At 26.5% G+C, this 15031-nt stretch overlaps 1 protein-coding gene across 1 annotated transcript in view; it reads left to right on the forward strand.

Moving 5' to 3' along the window:
• The first annotated feature begins 10095 nt into the window (after positions 1–10095).
• LOC107441265 (G-protein coupled receptor dmsr-1-like) overlaps positions 10096–15031 on the forward strand; it is a 77064-nt gene continuing 72128 nt past the window's right edge. The window contains exon 1 of the mRNA XM_016054464.3: positions 10096–10308. The gene's annotated coding sequence lies outside the window, so the exon portion shown is untranslated. The remainder of the gene's footprint in view (positions 10309–15031) is intronic.

Genomic DNA, 15031 nt, shown 5'->3' on the forward strand with positions numbered 1-15031 from the left:
TCTCCATCCGAACTGTAGATGTAAAGGTAAGTGNGCTCAACTGTAGTATAAAAATTGATTGAAAAAATAATAAGCAGAGCAGAATAAAATAGCCATACGTCACAGAAGGCATTTAGAAGAAATCCAATCAGCGAGCTCAAAATTTCTCCATACGAACTGTAGATGTAAAGGTAAGTAACATGCCACCAGGCTATATCGGCCTTTTATGTCATTGAAATCTAAATACAAAAAACTATAATTTTAATTATTGAAGTTGCGTTGTAAATAGCCTTATGATTTTTCATATTTTTTAAAACTTACTTTTGTAACTTACGCATCCATTAACATGCTTTTTTCTCTAAACTCTCCAATAAACTAACCAAAATTTTTGTGCCACAAATGTTTTATTTTTATTTATTGTTAAAAAAAATTTTAAACTATGAATGAGTAACCATTTGCTGGATAAAGCTAATACATACTTATTACTACCGAGAGAAAAAAATTCTGGTAATATTACTGCAATATATGGTAATGACATTTCTGGTAAATAAACCTAAATTCTGACTGGCAAAAAAGTATACGTCATTTCAGCCATTTATTTGATATTTTTTTCCGTTCATATGGTAACGGTATAAAAATATAATTCTTATTATCACACATTTAGTTTAAAAACACGAAACTGAAAAGTAACTTTATTCGAATAAATGTTAATATGCAATACTCTAAGGTATCATGAAAAAATTACAAAATATTACCATATTTACCAATTTTTGTCACACATTTTGAAACCTTATTTTATTACAAATTTTACTAAAATAACTACCAAAGTAGAAGCTTAAAAATTACCAAAGTTTTTAGCAATCACATGCAGCCAGAAACAGGATAAATTGTACCATCTTCTGGTAGTTTCGGCCATACTTTTAATCAGTGTATCTTTCACTCTCATTCAAATCAGGTAGTATTTAGTGCAATAGTTTGAGCTCTTACTTAACCCATCAAATAACTAACTTACCTTTTTTTCATAAATACATAGTAATTATTAGATTTTTTTTAGGAATTAACCTTTAAATTTATAAATATTTATCATCAGTTTGATAAAACAAATTCATATTCATTCAAAAGGTTTTGATTTCTTTCAACTAAAGATAAATATCGCTCAAACTACTAATTCATTAACTAACATATTTATCTACAAATCTCTTCAATTATCAAAACTACTTATATTTTATTTATTTTCATAAGAGAAAAATGAATTATTATAAAGTTAATTTGAAATAATCTTCCGCATAATCCAAATTGAATTTCTTTCCTACTTTTGTTTTTTAATGAAGTTATCATTTAAAAACTCACAACTGTACTGTTTTCATTTTCAATAAATATTGAAATTGGTTTGTTTAAATTTTAGTACCACAAATTAAATGATTATATATTGTTATTGAGGAAAAGGAATTTTTATATATTTGGTCATTTAACTTTTCTTCCTCCGTTTCGAAACAAATATAATTTTATCTCTATCGTCCTTTTTCATTGAAATAAAGTTTTCTTTGTAATGTTTACTGCGCGAAGTTTCAGAAAACTGTTTTGCATTTGTACCACAGGAAACCTAATAGTTTATCAATAGCATTTATTTTCTTCGCACATTGTTAAGACTTCTGCAGTAGTTCTCACAGTCTTACTTTTAAAGGGTACTTTTCTTTATTCTCGATCTTTTGCAAGTACTCAATCAGAATTTATTTGCATTTTTACGAGGTACTATCATTCGGTCTTATAGGCCTACTAAAAGTTCTCCCATTCAATAAAACAATGATCTTGTTGCTCTGCTAGTTTACGAAAAATAAACAAATAATAGGGATATTGGTGAAATAGTTCAAAAATCAATATATGTGGTGGCAGATGGTTTTACTAAAACACGTTGTTATTACAGAATTTTTTTTTCGTTTTGGACTTGTATAACTAATAAAATATTATAGTTACCTCACAAAAATAGTGAAACTATTTATAATGGATATATTTGTTGGAATAGAATGTAAATAACGCAATGCTATTCCTTGGTATGTTAATATTTCAATAGTCCAAAACTACTAAAAAAGTATGATTTTAATATGTTATATCAATCACAATAAAATAAAATTTTAACGCTGTTAATGTCAGAAGGGAGCTAGAGAGGAATTAAAAAAGATTAAAATTGTAAAAAAATGTAATATTAAAATTTTGAATATAATTGCGTTAATGTAAACAACTTTAAACTATTCATACTTTAGAGAATCAATAATAATGCAAAGCTTCACTGATAACCTTCATAATTTCTTTTTCGGGCTGTAAACTTATTATAATTTATTTTTACTTAAAAAAGAAATATTTAATTATTAATATGTAATTAAATCTTTAAATGTTAATTTAAGATAAGTTTATGAAGATAATTAGCTACAATTCAAATTTAATTTTTTTGAAGCGCTTTATTTAATTTTGTAATAAAATCAGATATAGATTTATCTTTATAAAAAGTATTCAAAAATAATGAAAATAGTTCAAATATATTAGTTTCACCATCCTTAGAGAGTGATATCCTTTTTCTGCGATATCTCTATTTTAAACAAGCCTTACCCATATTCCTTTCGAGATAAAAGCTCTATCTTTAATTGAAAATAAGAAAATCCCTCTAAATATACATAATTTAAGAATACATAATTTACAAACATAATTTAAGAATTTGTTGAATTGGGGTATTTTTTTGGAAAATCCTAATTTGCAATAATTGATTTTAATTTTTAAAATTTATTTTAAAGATTAATTTCAATTTAAATATTAATTGTCTGAAAATTTACGCATGTATTTTCAGAATTTTTTTCCTAGTATTATGAGTATTTCTAAAACATTTTTCTTTGAATACCCTCTGTTTCAATTTATGAGTAATTGTGAGTAAAAAAAATAAAACAACTGTTTGGAAATAAAAAACAGAATTCTGATTTATTAGTGAGTTTTTTTTCTGTACATTAAACCTGTTTTTATTTTTACATCAGACAATTTTAAATTTAAGATTTTAGAAACTTCAACTTCAACCAGATATTTTCGGAAATTTTTTAGTAAAAAACTAATGTTAAATACAAAATTTAATAAATAAACGCAAAACATTCCAATTCAAAATTACTTAATCCTCCTAGAGTAGTTTTTTTATTTAAAATATGGCTTATTTTCACATCATTATTTAGCATCACTAAAGGTATTCTATTTTTATTCTTTTTATTAGAGAAAAAGGAAAAATTATAGGGTGAATAAATTCGATATAAATCTAAAATGAATAACGTACTTTTTTTTAAAATTAGCATTGACTGGTCAATTGCTAATTTTAAAATTAATTCAATTCAATTAGTCAATTACTAATTATAGTAAACTGGTCAATTCAATAGCAAAAAAGATCTAGACCAGCTCTAACAGTACCTTTAAAATAGTTTTGTTGAACTCAAGAAATGTATTAGCTTTTAACTGATATTTATATTAGTACTTAATTTAAAGACTGTATAACTCCGTACAAAATTTTTCTAAAAAAGGGTTTTTATTAAATTCCCAGAATACGCTGTGCATTTCAGCGAATGAGCAGTAAGTTGTATTATCGATTGGAACTTTGTTAATATACACCATGTAAGTTTTTGAAATTTACTTTTGCTCCTAATATTTTAATTCTGAGTGCATCTTTAACTGTTTTTACATAATTTCATCAAACTATTTAATAGGCGATTCCATGCAGTATTTATATTTTAAAATACTATAATAATTTTGTATTTATTATGTAATATTATACGATTTCGTCATGAATATGAATAAAAATATTATGTATTCGCATTTGGTAATAATACAAGGAGAAAAAAAAAATTGATAAAATCATACTGCTTGCTAAGCATAATTTAGTTTTTAAAAAAAAGAAAAAAAAAAATCTGGTTAATGAAACAAAAAATATACTGTATTTAAACTATTCATTTTGGCAATTTTTGGTCCATATGGTAATGGTTTACCAGAAATTCTGGTTTTCAAAATTATAGCCAAACATTTAGTAAAAAATACAAAACTATAAAGTCAGTTTTACCAAATAAATGGCTTTTATACCCTGCTCTAAGATATCATGATGATATTTGCACATTTGTCCACATTTACCAAATTTTATCACTCATTATAAATCCATATTTCAGTGTTCCAAAATCATTTCCATAGCGATTCGGTAAAAAGTATTGAACTTTTTAGTATTCTCATAGAGCCAGAAGCACTGTAAATTTTACCATATTCTAATAGTTTTGACCATAATTTTTCCTCTGAGTAGATTTCCAACATCGTTACACTTTTTTCAAAATATTTCATTGATGGACAGATTAAGTAATACCATGAGTCAATTTCAGAGAAAAACTGCGAAATCTCGCTCTAATTAAGTTTTGAATTGTAATAAAGGTTTTTCTGTTAAGCAATAACATTAGAATTTTAACTTATATATTACACGTCCAAATCTTGAAATTTTCATGATAAAATATTACCTACATTTAATCATTTAATGAATAATGAATACTTATTCATTTTTAAGTATAACTTAGTACTATTAAGGGAAATGTTCTTTTTGGAGCAGGTACTGCATGAGCTAAACGAATAAAACTCTTACATTACGGGGACTTTATAGAACATTCCGATCAGAATTCACATTCCAAAAGAATTTTTAAATCCAAAAGACTGCTTAAATCTGAAAGTATTCTTAGATACAAAAGAATTCTTAAATAGTTTCTGTAGTTTTACTTTACCATGCCTGTTACATATAAGTAAATAGCAGCAATGAGTCAGCAACTACATATTTGTAAATCTTCCAAACTCAACTTACATGACTGAATAAAATTAGTGTAATCTTCCGAACTTAATTTATATGAGTATCCAATGTCCTTTACCATTGTGGTTCGATCCCATTCGGCGACCAACGATATTGACGATATGAGCGATGAAATCACAACTCTCTTACTCTTCGACAGATGGCAGCCTGACACTGTATCACCTCCTTCTCCGAATTGCTTAACAACATAAGGACAGTTTCTTGATCACAATCGATGATAAGTTTTTTGAGATTAACTTTATAAGCATTTATCATGCCCTGTCCCATTGATAAAAATTGTTTCGTTCGAAGAATTTTTTGTTTAGTTTTGTTGAAGTAAATGAATGTTCTCCAGCAATTTTGCTGCCAGAGATTTCGTGTAATATATTTTATTTTTCTCACAATATATGCGATACAGAACAGGATCTAACGATACAGAGTAGATAGTATTCTTACTTGCATGAATTCTTAATCTAGGTAACTTACACTTTCGGACGGATATACACTGTAAATGAATTCCGGATCAAGTTACAGCATAAAAAGCTCGGACCCTGAGTGCAGCATCCGTAAAATTTGTTTAGCCATAATTTCCATTTATTCTTCAAATTTTATATATTTTTTATAAAATTGTTAAGCTGTAATTTTAGCACAAATAATAATTTAATTACAGCGATTCGGTGATTTTATAGTAAGTATCTGAAAAATTTTACGGGAAAAATTGATTTCATGGTAAAAAGTATCGGCACTTTAAGTGCCGTTACTTTTTACCGTAAATTGATCCGGAATTTTACAATATGCTTCAAGCACTTGTTGTACGGGCAATGACCAAAAATTTCCCTTAAAATAGCATAATTTCCCAAACCATTTTAAGATTTATTTTTCAGTACAGGCGTAAAATATGCCAATTATGTACATTTATTGTTATTTCATTTAATACAAAACATTTAAACATCATTTTAACATGTTTTAAACACCAATGAAATTTTTTCCCCATTCAACTTTGCTCTAAATTGCAAAGAAAATATATCTTAAGAAATAGTTATACTTTTCAAAGTGAAAAATTATTTTTTACTATAAAGGTCTTCTTTCGAACTCAGCTGTTCCTGTTTGGGACATTCTATTTCTTGCAGCGATTGCCACACTCTTTTTTACGAAGCTATGCACGTCCCCAGGGAATTTGAACGTCCCATAGATCCTTCTCCGAAATATTGCCCCTGACTTTCGCGTTATTTAAAAAGGTTCTATTGGAAAGGTGGAAATGTTCTCTGACATCCTATCTTCTTCAAACTCTGTTGAGCGGAGTTTAGTTTTTTTCCTCTTATTGTTACTAAGAAAAAGGAAAAAATTCAAGTATAATTACTAAAAAAAGTTTAAAGTATATGAAATTGTTTACAAATTGAAGAAGCATTTTTTTTTAATCATGTTCTGCTAATCAGAAAGTTTTAAAAATATGAATCTAATGGTTATGAAAAAATAATTTTTTTTAAATTTAGCAATATGTTAAAAGTAATATTTTTCATAATTTTTCAAATTAAAGTTTGTCTCGAGCATTACCGCCTTTCACAGTTGTTACCGTTGCAAATTCTCGATTTCGGAAAGTGCGGTAAGTTTCTTAATTTAAACATCTGCCTTCAGCGGTATCCGGTTATAAAGATTTTTAAAGGAATTAGTTTACGAAAAGTAAATCGTAGCTATAGCACAGATGGAAAAGATCATTATTCGGCATGTTTGAAGAAAACTGTAGTGGAACATACTGTTTTAACATCTGAGAAAATTGAGAAGAATCGAAGTTCTGGAACATCTTATAGAGTATTTTGCTACACTCCAGTGCCTCCTACTGACATTTTTTGCAATATATATATATATTTTTCAAATAAAACCCAAGAACAGGATTTTAAATTTCGTGATTTAAAGTAAATGTCTTTTTAGCCAATATAACGTTTTGTATAGATCGCCTTCTTTGTTCTGTAGAAAATTTTCATTTTTAACATTTCTACTCTGTTTGAAATGCAGTAGCTCTACTTTTTAATATGCTTTAATTACTAAAATTAAACACCGGAATGTCTATAACTATTACAATGAGCCAAATCAGGCAACACAATTCTGAGTCTGATTTTATTACATATATANGTAAGAAGAAAAGTATTTTTAAATGTAAATTAATAATAATAATTCAATGGTTCTGAAAATGATATTTTCATTCATGTGATATAGGAGTACTTATTAATAGTAGGCGCTCTTTTTAATAATTACGATTAAGACAATAATTTTTTTGATGTTCTTCATTATTATATCTAATACACTAATTACCAGCTTCTTTTATTAGTGGTCAAATTCGTAAGAATCAACAACATTTTTTCATTCCAAGAACTATATTTATTAATAAATCTTCAAAATCTGGATAAAAGTTTTGTACTATAGTTTATACTATAGTTTTCTTGGATAGCGTCAAGACGGTACCAAAATATATTAAATACACATGGAGTAAAAGATTGTAATAAATTACAGAATTGTACGGTAATAACAATTATTTTAATGTTATTACCATGCTGTATGGTAATGGCATTCGTGTTAATAAAACCACAATACGTGGTACTTAAACCATTTATTTGGTAATTTATGTCCGTTCATAATGTAACAGTTAACCCAAAATTATCCTTTCTAAAAATATGATTCTTATTACCACCTATGTAATAATACCAAACTAAAAAGTAAATGTATCCAAGTAAATGCTTTTATGCCATGCTTTAAAGTATCATGATGAAATTACCGGCTGGTATAATGAAAGGATTGCTGTAATGGGAATTCGAACTAAGAAGCGTATATTGCATTAGTAATTTAAAATGTTAAAAATAATAACAAAAATAATTTTATTTCCTCGAACTTTTACAGTTTTCGTCTTGAAAGATGTGAAAATTCTGTATTATGTAGAAATATAGTTAATTAGTGCACAAAAAGTGTCGAATATATACACACACACGCATGTGCATATATATATATATATATGCACATGCGTGTGTGTGTATATATTCGACACTTTTTGTGCACTAATTAACTATATTTCTACATAATACAGAATTTTCACATCTTTCAAGACGAAAACTGTAAAAGTTCGAGGAAATAAAATTATTTTTGTTATTATTTTTAACATTTTAAATTACTAATGCAATATACGCTTCTTAGTTCGAATTCCCATTACAGCAATCCTTTCATTATACCAGCCGGTAATTTCATCATGATACTTTAAAGCATGGCATAAAAGCATTTACTTGGATACATTTACTTTTTAGTTTGGTATTATTACATAGGTGGTAATAAGAATCATATTTTTAGAAAGGATAATTTTGGGTTAACTGTTACATTATGAACGGACATAAATTACCAAATAAATGGTTTAAGTACCACGTATTGTGGTTTTATTAACACGAATGCCATTACCATACAGCATGGTAATAACATTAAAATAATTGTTATTACCGTACAATTCTGTAATTTATTACAATCTTTTACTCCATGTGTATTTAATATATTTTGGTACCGTCTTGACGCTATCCAAGAAAACTATAGTATAAACTATAGTACAAAACTTTTATCCAGATTTTGAAGATTTATTAATAAATATAGTTCTTGGAATGAAAAAATGTTGTTGATTCTTACGAATTTGACCACTAATAAAAGAAGCTGGTAATTAGTGTATTAGATATAATAATGAAGAACATCAAAAAAATTATTGTCTTAATCGTAATTATTAAAAAGAGCGCCTACTATTAATAAGTACTCCTATATCACATGAATGAAAATATCATTTTCAGAACCATTGAATTATTATTATTAATTTACATTTAAAAATACTTTTCTTCTTCACATCAAATAAGTATTTTTTGTTCATTTGAAATTCGTTACTATTCCTTGCAAAATCTTTACACCAGTGTTTTAATATGAAACCGAAATAAAAACTGTCTTCGAAACTTGTTTAAATTTCATTTCTTAAAGAGTTGTAAAATAAATTTGTCTATAAGAAAATTTCTTAGCATTTAAAATGACTTTGTTACCACAATGTATTGCTCTATAGGGAAGCATTGATTTGCTTGTTACAAAATTATAAAAATTAATGAAAAGCAAAGAAAAAGCTGCAGAATGATAAAAATTGCTTTTAAAATCTAGAAATTATTTATTATCAATAATAATTTATTTATAACATATTTTATTTAGCACAAGTTTAATATTCGTTCATTGCATGGGTAAACAATCTATAATACGGGATATTAAATTTACGTAATTATGCAGAAAATTGACAGATATGTGCCGTTGCAGTTAATAAAGTTAAAATAATTTCGATACTTTTTTTATTGGGATTTCTCAATCTTACTGGCAACTTCTGCTATTACACTAAATAAATTGCGTTTTTAGAAGTTCAACTTATAGAAGTAAGGTAAACTAAACTCAGTACACTGAAATATATTCCCTATCAAATTACGGTATAAAGTACCGGTGCTTTAGGAATAACATCCTAAAAATCAATTTTTTCCATAAAAACCATTTTACCGTACTTTTTACAGTAATATTTATTTAATTAGAGTAATTAATTGATTTTACGAGGCGTTAGGATAATGTCTATATCGCCTGCTGCTTTGGAAATAAAAAAATATTATTTTACGGTCGCTAGTACTGTATAAATTATGATATATCAGATGTTTTGTTCCATTAAAGGTTCCAGTAAAGATGGATTTTACGGAGTATGTTCTAACAATGCCTAATGAATTTATGAGATAAATTTCTTTTTCAAACCTCTTTCTTGACCAATCTAATAGAAATTCGAATAAAAATAATTGAATCGAGAGCTAAAATTCCCCCTTATACTCGCTGTCCAAGCTTCGAAACCTCAGATTAAATGGTTTTGGAGGAAGAATAGAGAGAAAGAGACACACACGCAAACAATTATTTTTTATCATTATAAGCTTATTATTAGATAACGCAAATATTTTACTATCCAAACTTATTTTTTTTAGCTGTAGCTATGCACCTTTGCTTTCTACTGACGTAAAACAAAATATTTGATATTATTACTATTTTTGCCGTTACCATATTATCTTACAAACAAAAAGTAATGCAGAAATTTATCTGCCTCATCTCCTGTTTCCAGGACTTTACTAACAGGTGGGAGGCAGCCCTAGGCCTTTGATGGAAAGAAGATGAAGCATGCGCAATTCTGTTTTGCTTCCTGATTGGAAACTGAGAAGAGAGTGTAGACTTATAAATGTGCAGGGGAGAAGGTGTGGGGGAACACTCACAAACAAAATAATATCTAGCAGACGGTTTCCGGAACCGAAGCGACACACTATAACAACCGGAGCAGTCGAAGTCAGCACTTTGCAAGAGGCACTTCGACAAGAGCATTTGGAGAGCTTTCACAGCTGTGGCTTCTAACGGATCGAACGTTTCCTCCTAAGATTCTTCTGCAGAAGTTTGCAAGATCCTTTTCTCGGCTGGTAATTTTCCCGTTTCTCTTTTTTCAAAAGTATAAAATATGCAAGCGAAGATATGGAATATTTTTTAATTTCGTTTGCATTACTTTTTTAGAATTTTATATTGTGTTAAAATAGTTGCAAAAGTTAATTGAAGAACTTTTGCGTAATTGATTGTTCGAGATCATATATTTTTTGTGAGAAATTACTAATTCTTTTTCAAATAGTTTACAAGGTTTTTGTCTTGACTAGTTATTTTTTTAAGAAAAATAGATGGAATCGAAAATATGGAATATTTTTAAAAATTAATTGCATTAATTTTTTAGCATTTTGTATTGTGTGAAACTAGTTTCAAAAGTTACATGGAAAACTTTTTCTTAACTGATTGTTCCAGAACATAAATTTTTTATGATTATTTACTAAACTTTTTCATATTGTTCACAAGATCCTTTTCTTAACTGACCATTTCCTATTTCTTTTCTGCTTCTTTTTTTAAAGAAAAAATAGAATAAAACAAAATTAGGGAACATTTTCTAAAATAGTTTATATTATTTTTTTAGCATTTTATATTGTGTTAAAATAGCTGCAAAAGTCAATTAAAAATTGAAAACTTTTGCATAATTGATTGTTTAAAATCATAAATTTTTGCGAGAAATTACTAAATCTTTTTAAATATTTTACAAAATCCTTTTTTTTTTACTGGTTATTTTCCTGTTTCACTTTTTCAAAAGAAGAAAAACAAGATAAAAGCGACAAAAAATGTTTTACATTAATTTTATACCTTGTAAAATGTCAAATGTTTTACATTATTTTTATAGAATTTTATAATTTGTAAAATAGTTAAAGTTAATTAGTAAAAGTTAATTAAAAAAACTTTTGCTTAATTGATTATTTGAGATAATTATTTTGACAGGTCAAGAAATATATTTAGCAGCTTAGTTTAGTCTTGTTTCTTAATAAACAAAAATATTTTTTGTGCAACTTGACCAAAATTTTGATAATTCATATTTTTTAAAATTTACTTTACATTTCTCTTGATTGGAAAATAGGTAATTGTTCAAGTTCTTGGGTTAAAGTCTTATAAAAATTAAAACACCAGATGTAACTTTAATAACTTTGGAATGTGACAAAATAGTTCTTCGACTGTTTTTTTTCTGAGAAAGCATCGAAGAACTATTTGTTGGTTTGTGATTATCTTATTTTCAATTCTTAATCTTTTTTATTTCTATCCTGATTTTAAAAATTCAATGTATGAAACCTTAACTTGAGTGAAAATTGCACACTTAATAAAAATATTTATGTTAGATTTTGATTAATCAAAACATATAAATTGATAAAAAACTAAATATTGATTGTGAATTTAATAAAAATAATTAGTTTTAGCTTACCGAAGAAATATATTTACTTATTTATTTCTTGATAATATTGGAAAATATTAGATTAGCAGAGATTGTAATGTGGATTATTTTCAGCATTTTATTTTTAAAATTAAAACAAAATATTTTCATAACTAAAATATTGTGGTTTTAAGAGATTCGGTATTTTAAGCATAGATTGTTTTGTTTTAAAGTTTAACGAAGTTTTATAAAACACTTTTTCAACTAAGTCTTTTACTTTATTTTGCATAACTATGCATAGTTACATAGCGTGCTTAAATATGATATTGCTTATTATTTATAGTATGTATGATATTACTTTTTACTTAGATAGCGTGCTTAAGATTGATATTATTTATTATTTACATTATATATGATCGATCTTTTAACTTATATTTGCGTTCCTAAAATTGATATTACAACGAGATATATTCTGTTGTATAGTAATCTTTTTTTACAGTAAATGTTACATTCTATTTTTTAATTTAATGTATTAATACGATATTTTTTATTATTAACTTAGAGTAATGAACGTGATCGGTAACATAGAATGCATATTTTAGTTCAATATATATATATAATTTTTCTTTATTTAAAACAGTTAGTGTCTCTGACCTGTAACCGAATAAAACTCTGTAAATTTTTTTAGAAAAAACTTTTAATATAGTTACAATTTTGCTTAATAGCATTTCTAAAAACTTCATTCAATTTCAAAATCAATTTTCATACTTTTTCCTCTAATCCTAAAAAAAGTAATCATATTAAATTCGAAGCATGGTTTTGGAAGAACTAAGTATTAACATGCATTATTCTTGTTATAATGAATGCTGTAAGAAATTACGTATTCATTCATGTTTGTTCCTTTTACATTGATTTAAGGAATCTAGATATTTTTTATTTCATCGAGAAAGCATTAATGTGTAGTGTGCAAAATCGAAAATAACGGACCACTCTGAATAACTTTCAAATCAGATCTTAAAAAAGATGTATTTTTAAATTCGATGGGAGTCAATTTGGGATGGTCAGTTTATTTTTTTACGTACTGATCACTCTTTTTTAACTTTAAGTAACTTATCTGAACTTAAACTTAGAGTTATGGATTGTTTTCACCAGGGTCTCTTACAAATGCACGCAATAATTAAAGTAAATATTTTTTTAAGCAAAGCAAGAAGCGTTTATAATTTAACTACAAGTAGAATTAAAATTTGACGAAGAAAAAGATTTTATGACATCTTGCACAAGCGGTAATGGTCATAAACCACGCTAATGACTTGAAACAACGTTTTATAGGTAGTCAAATATGCACTGTATAGAACTATATACTCAAATTTCAAATAAATTTGAAACATAAAAATATATATATATTTTAAATTTTAAAAATCTTTGATTCCTTGAATTTTATAAATAAATTTTTTTTATTTCGACTGAAAATTATAAAATATTTACTTATACTTATATACTGGTATGAATTTAGGCAACATGTTATACTCAAACCTACCAAGTTTAATAATAATATTTTTATTAGAATAAGTCGAGAAATATTGCGCACAAAAATAAAAAATTTGAATTTGAAAAAGTTGCTTTAAAGATAAAACTATAGAAAACTTTGCACTTGATGTTGGGACTTTAAATGACATATTTTAATTTGAAGACGATTCCACGGATGGTTTTGAAGACTTTTTCTGTTTTCCGTGAGTGTATTTCAGCATATTTGCTGTTAAATTTTTAAGTTTTTTCAGTATTATTTTATATTTAGGATCAAATTTTTTAGAATGAAACAAGTCATAACATTTATTTTGCTCATAAAATGGAAAATTTCGTAAGTAAGAAACTTTAAGACAAATTAAACGGACAAAATTTCTAATCTTTACGTATTTAAGTTACAATATGCATTTTCTTAATTTAGTAATAAATAAAAAAGTTGGCTGATATAAAGTTGGCTCAAATATATGACTGTTATTTCAAACATGCGATATGCCCAGAGATACAAAAGGTGCTGCTCTATTTGGATAGTCTGGAAGTTCTAATTTAATTGGCTCGCAAATTTCTGCTAGTATTGAAACATATTATAGCAAAAAAATCATATGTGTATTTAAATTTCATATTTAGATTATCAATATGACTACAGTTGCCGAAGTAAAAAAAAAATTATATGAGACAAATATTAGACTATATAATCACTGTCGTTTCTTCTTAAATATTTCAAGAGTTAATATATATATATATATATGTATATAAATACAAGAAAACACGATGAACGTTAAGAAAAACAATAAGTTTCATTTATTGCGCATAAGCTGCAAGTAAACAGAACTCATTAGATAAGTTCAAAATGAAGATAAAACAAAGAAAAATTATAGACATAAGGAAAAGGGGGGAAATAATAAGCAAAAAAGTAACAAACAGTTTAAGAAGAAAAAAAAGATGAAATTTTATTTAAAAAAACCGGGAATGAAAAGATATAATCTTTTCATCAGCCCACACGATTATATCCGCAAAAAAGAGTGCTTTCTGATATTGTATCAATATAACCAAAGCAAAATATATGAATACAGTGTGAGGAGCTCTCAAAAATTATCTACTAAAAATTTCTTTATTAATTTATACAATTTTTTCATGTGCAAATCCATTTCGGGCAAATCTATGGGTAAAATTATTTACTAAAAATTTATTTATTAATTTATACAATTTTTCCATGTGCAAATCCATTTCGGGCAAATCCGTGTTAAAATTATCTATTAAATTTCTTTTTCTTTGTTAATTTATAAAATTTTTCCATGTGCAAATCCATTTCGGGCAAATCCGTGGCTAAAATTATCAACTAAAATTTTCTTCCTTTGTTAATTTTTCCATGTGCAAATCCATTTCGGGCAAATCCGTGTTAAAATTATCTATTAAATTTCTTTTTCTTTGATAATTTATAAAATTTTTCCATGTGCAAATCCATTTCGGGCAAATCCGTGGCTAAAATTATTTGCAAAGCAGGCAATTTATGTTTCTCTTTTCCATTTTATATTTTTTCTTAAATAAAACATCTATTTTCTAAAACTATTTATGGTCAACTTTTTTAAATTATCCAGCATAATATTACCTTGCGCACATCCATTTCGGGTTCATCCTTGTAGCTAACAAATCAATACACAGAATAACAAATCACTTCAGCAGTGCAGTAAGAACGGCACTTTAAAACCCTCTAGTAACACTCAATTTGCGCTTTTGTTTTCATAATTTGTAATTTGGCAATCTTGTTGCGAAAATATTTTTAAATCATTCTTGAAAAATTTTCCATCCATGTAAGTACATCTGATTTCGCTACTCGCTTTATAGTCTTATGTTTTATACTGTTTTTTTTTTCTTTATATTTACTTATA

Source organism: Parasteatoda tepidariorum, chromosome 4 (assembly GCF_043381705.1).
Source record: "Parasteatoda tepidariorum isolate YZ-2023 chromosome 4, CAS_Ptep_4.0, whole genome shotgun sequence".
NCBI classification, from domain to species: Eukaryota; Metazoa; Arthropoda; class Arachnida; order Araneae; family Theridiidae; genus Parasteatoda; species Parasteatoda tepidariorum.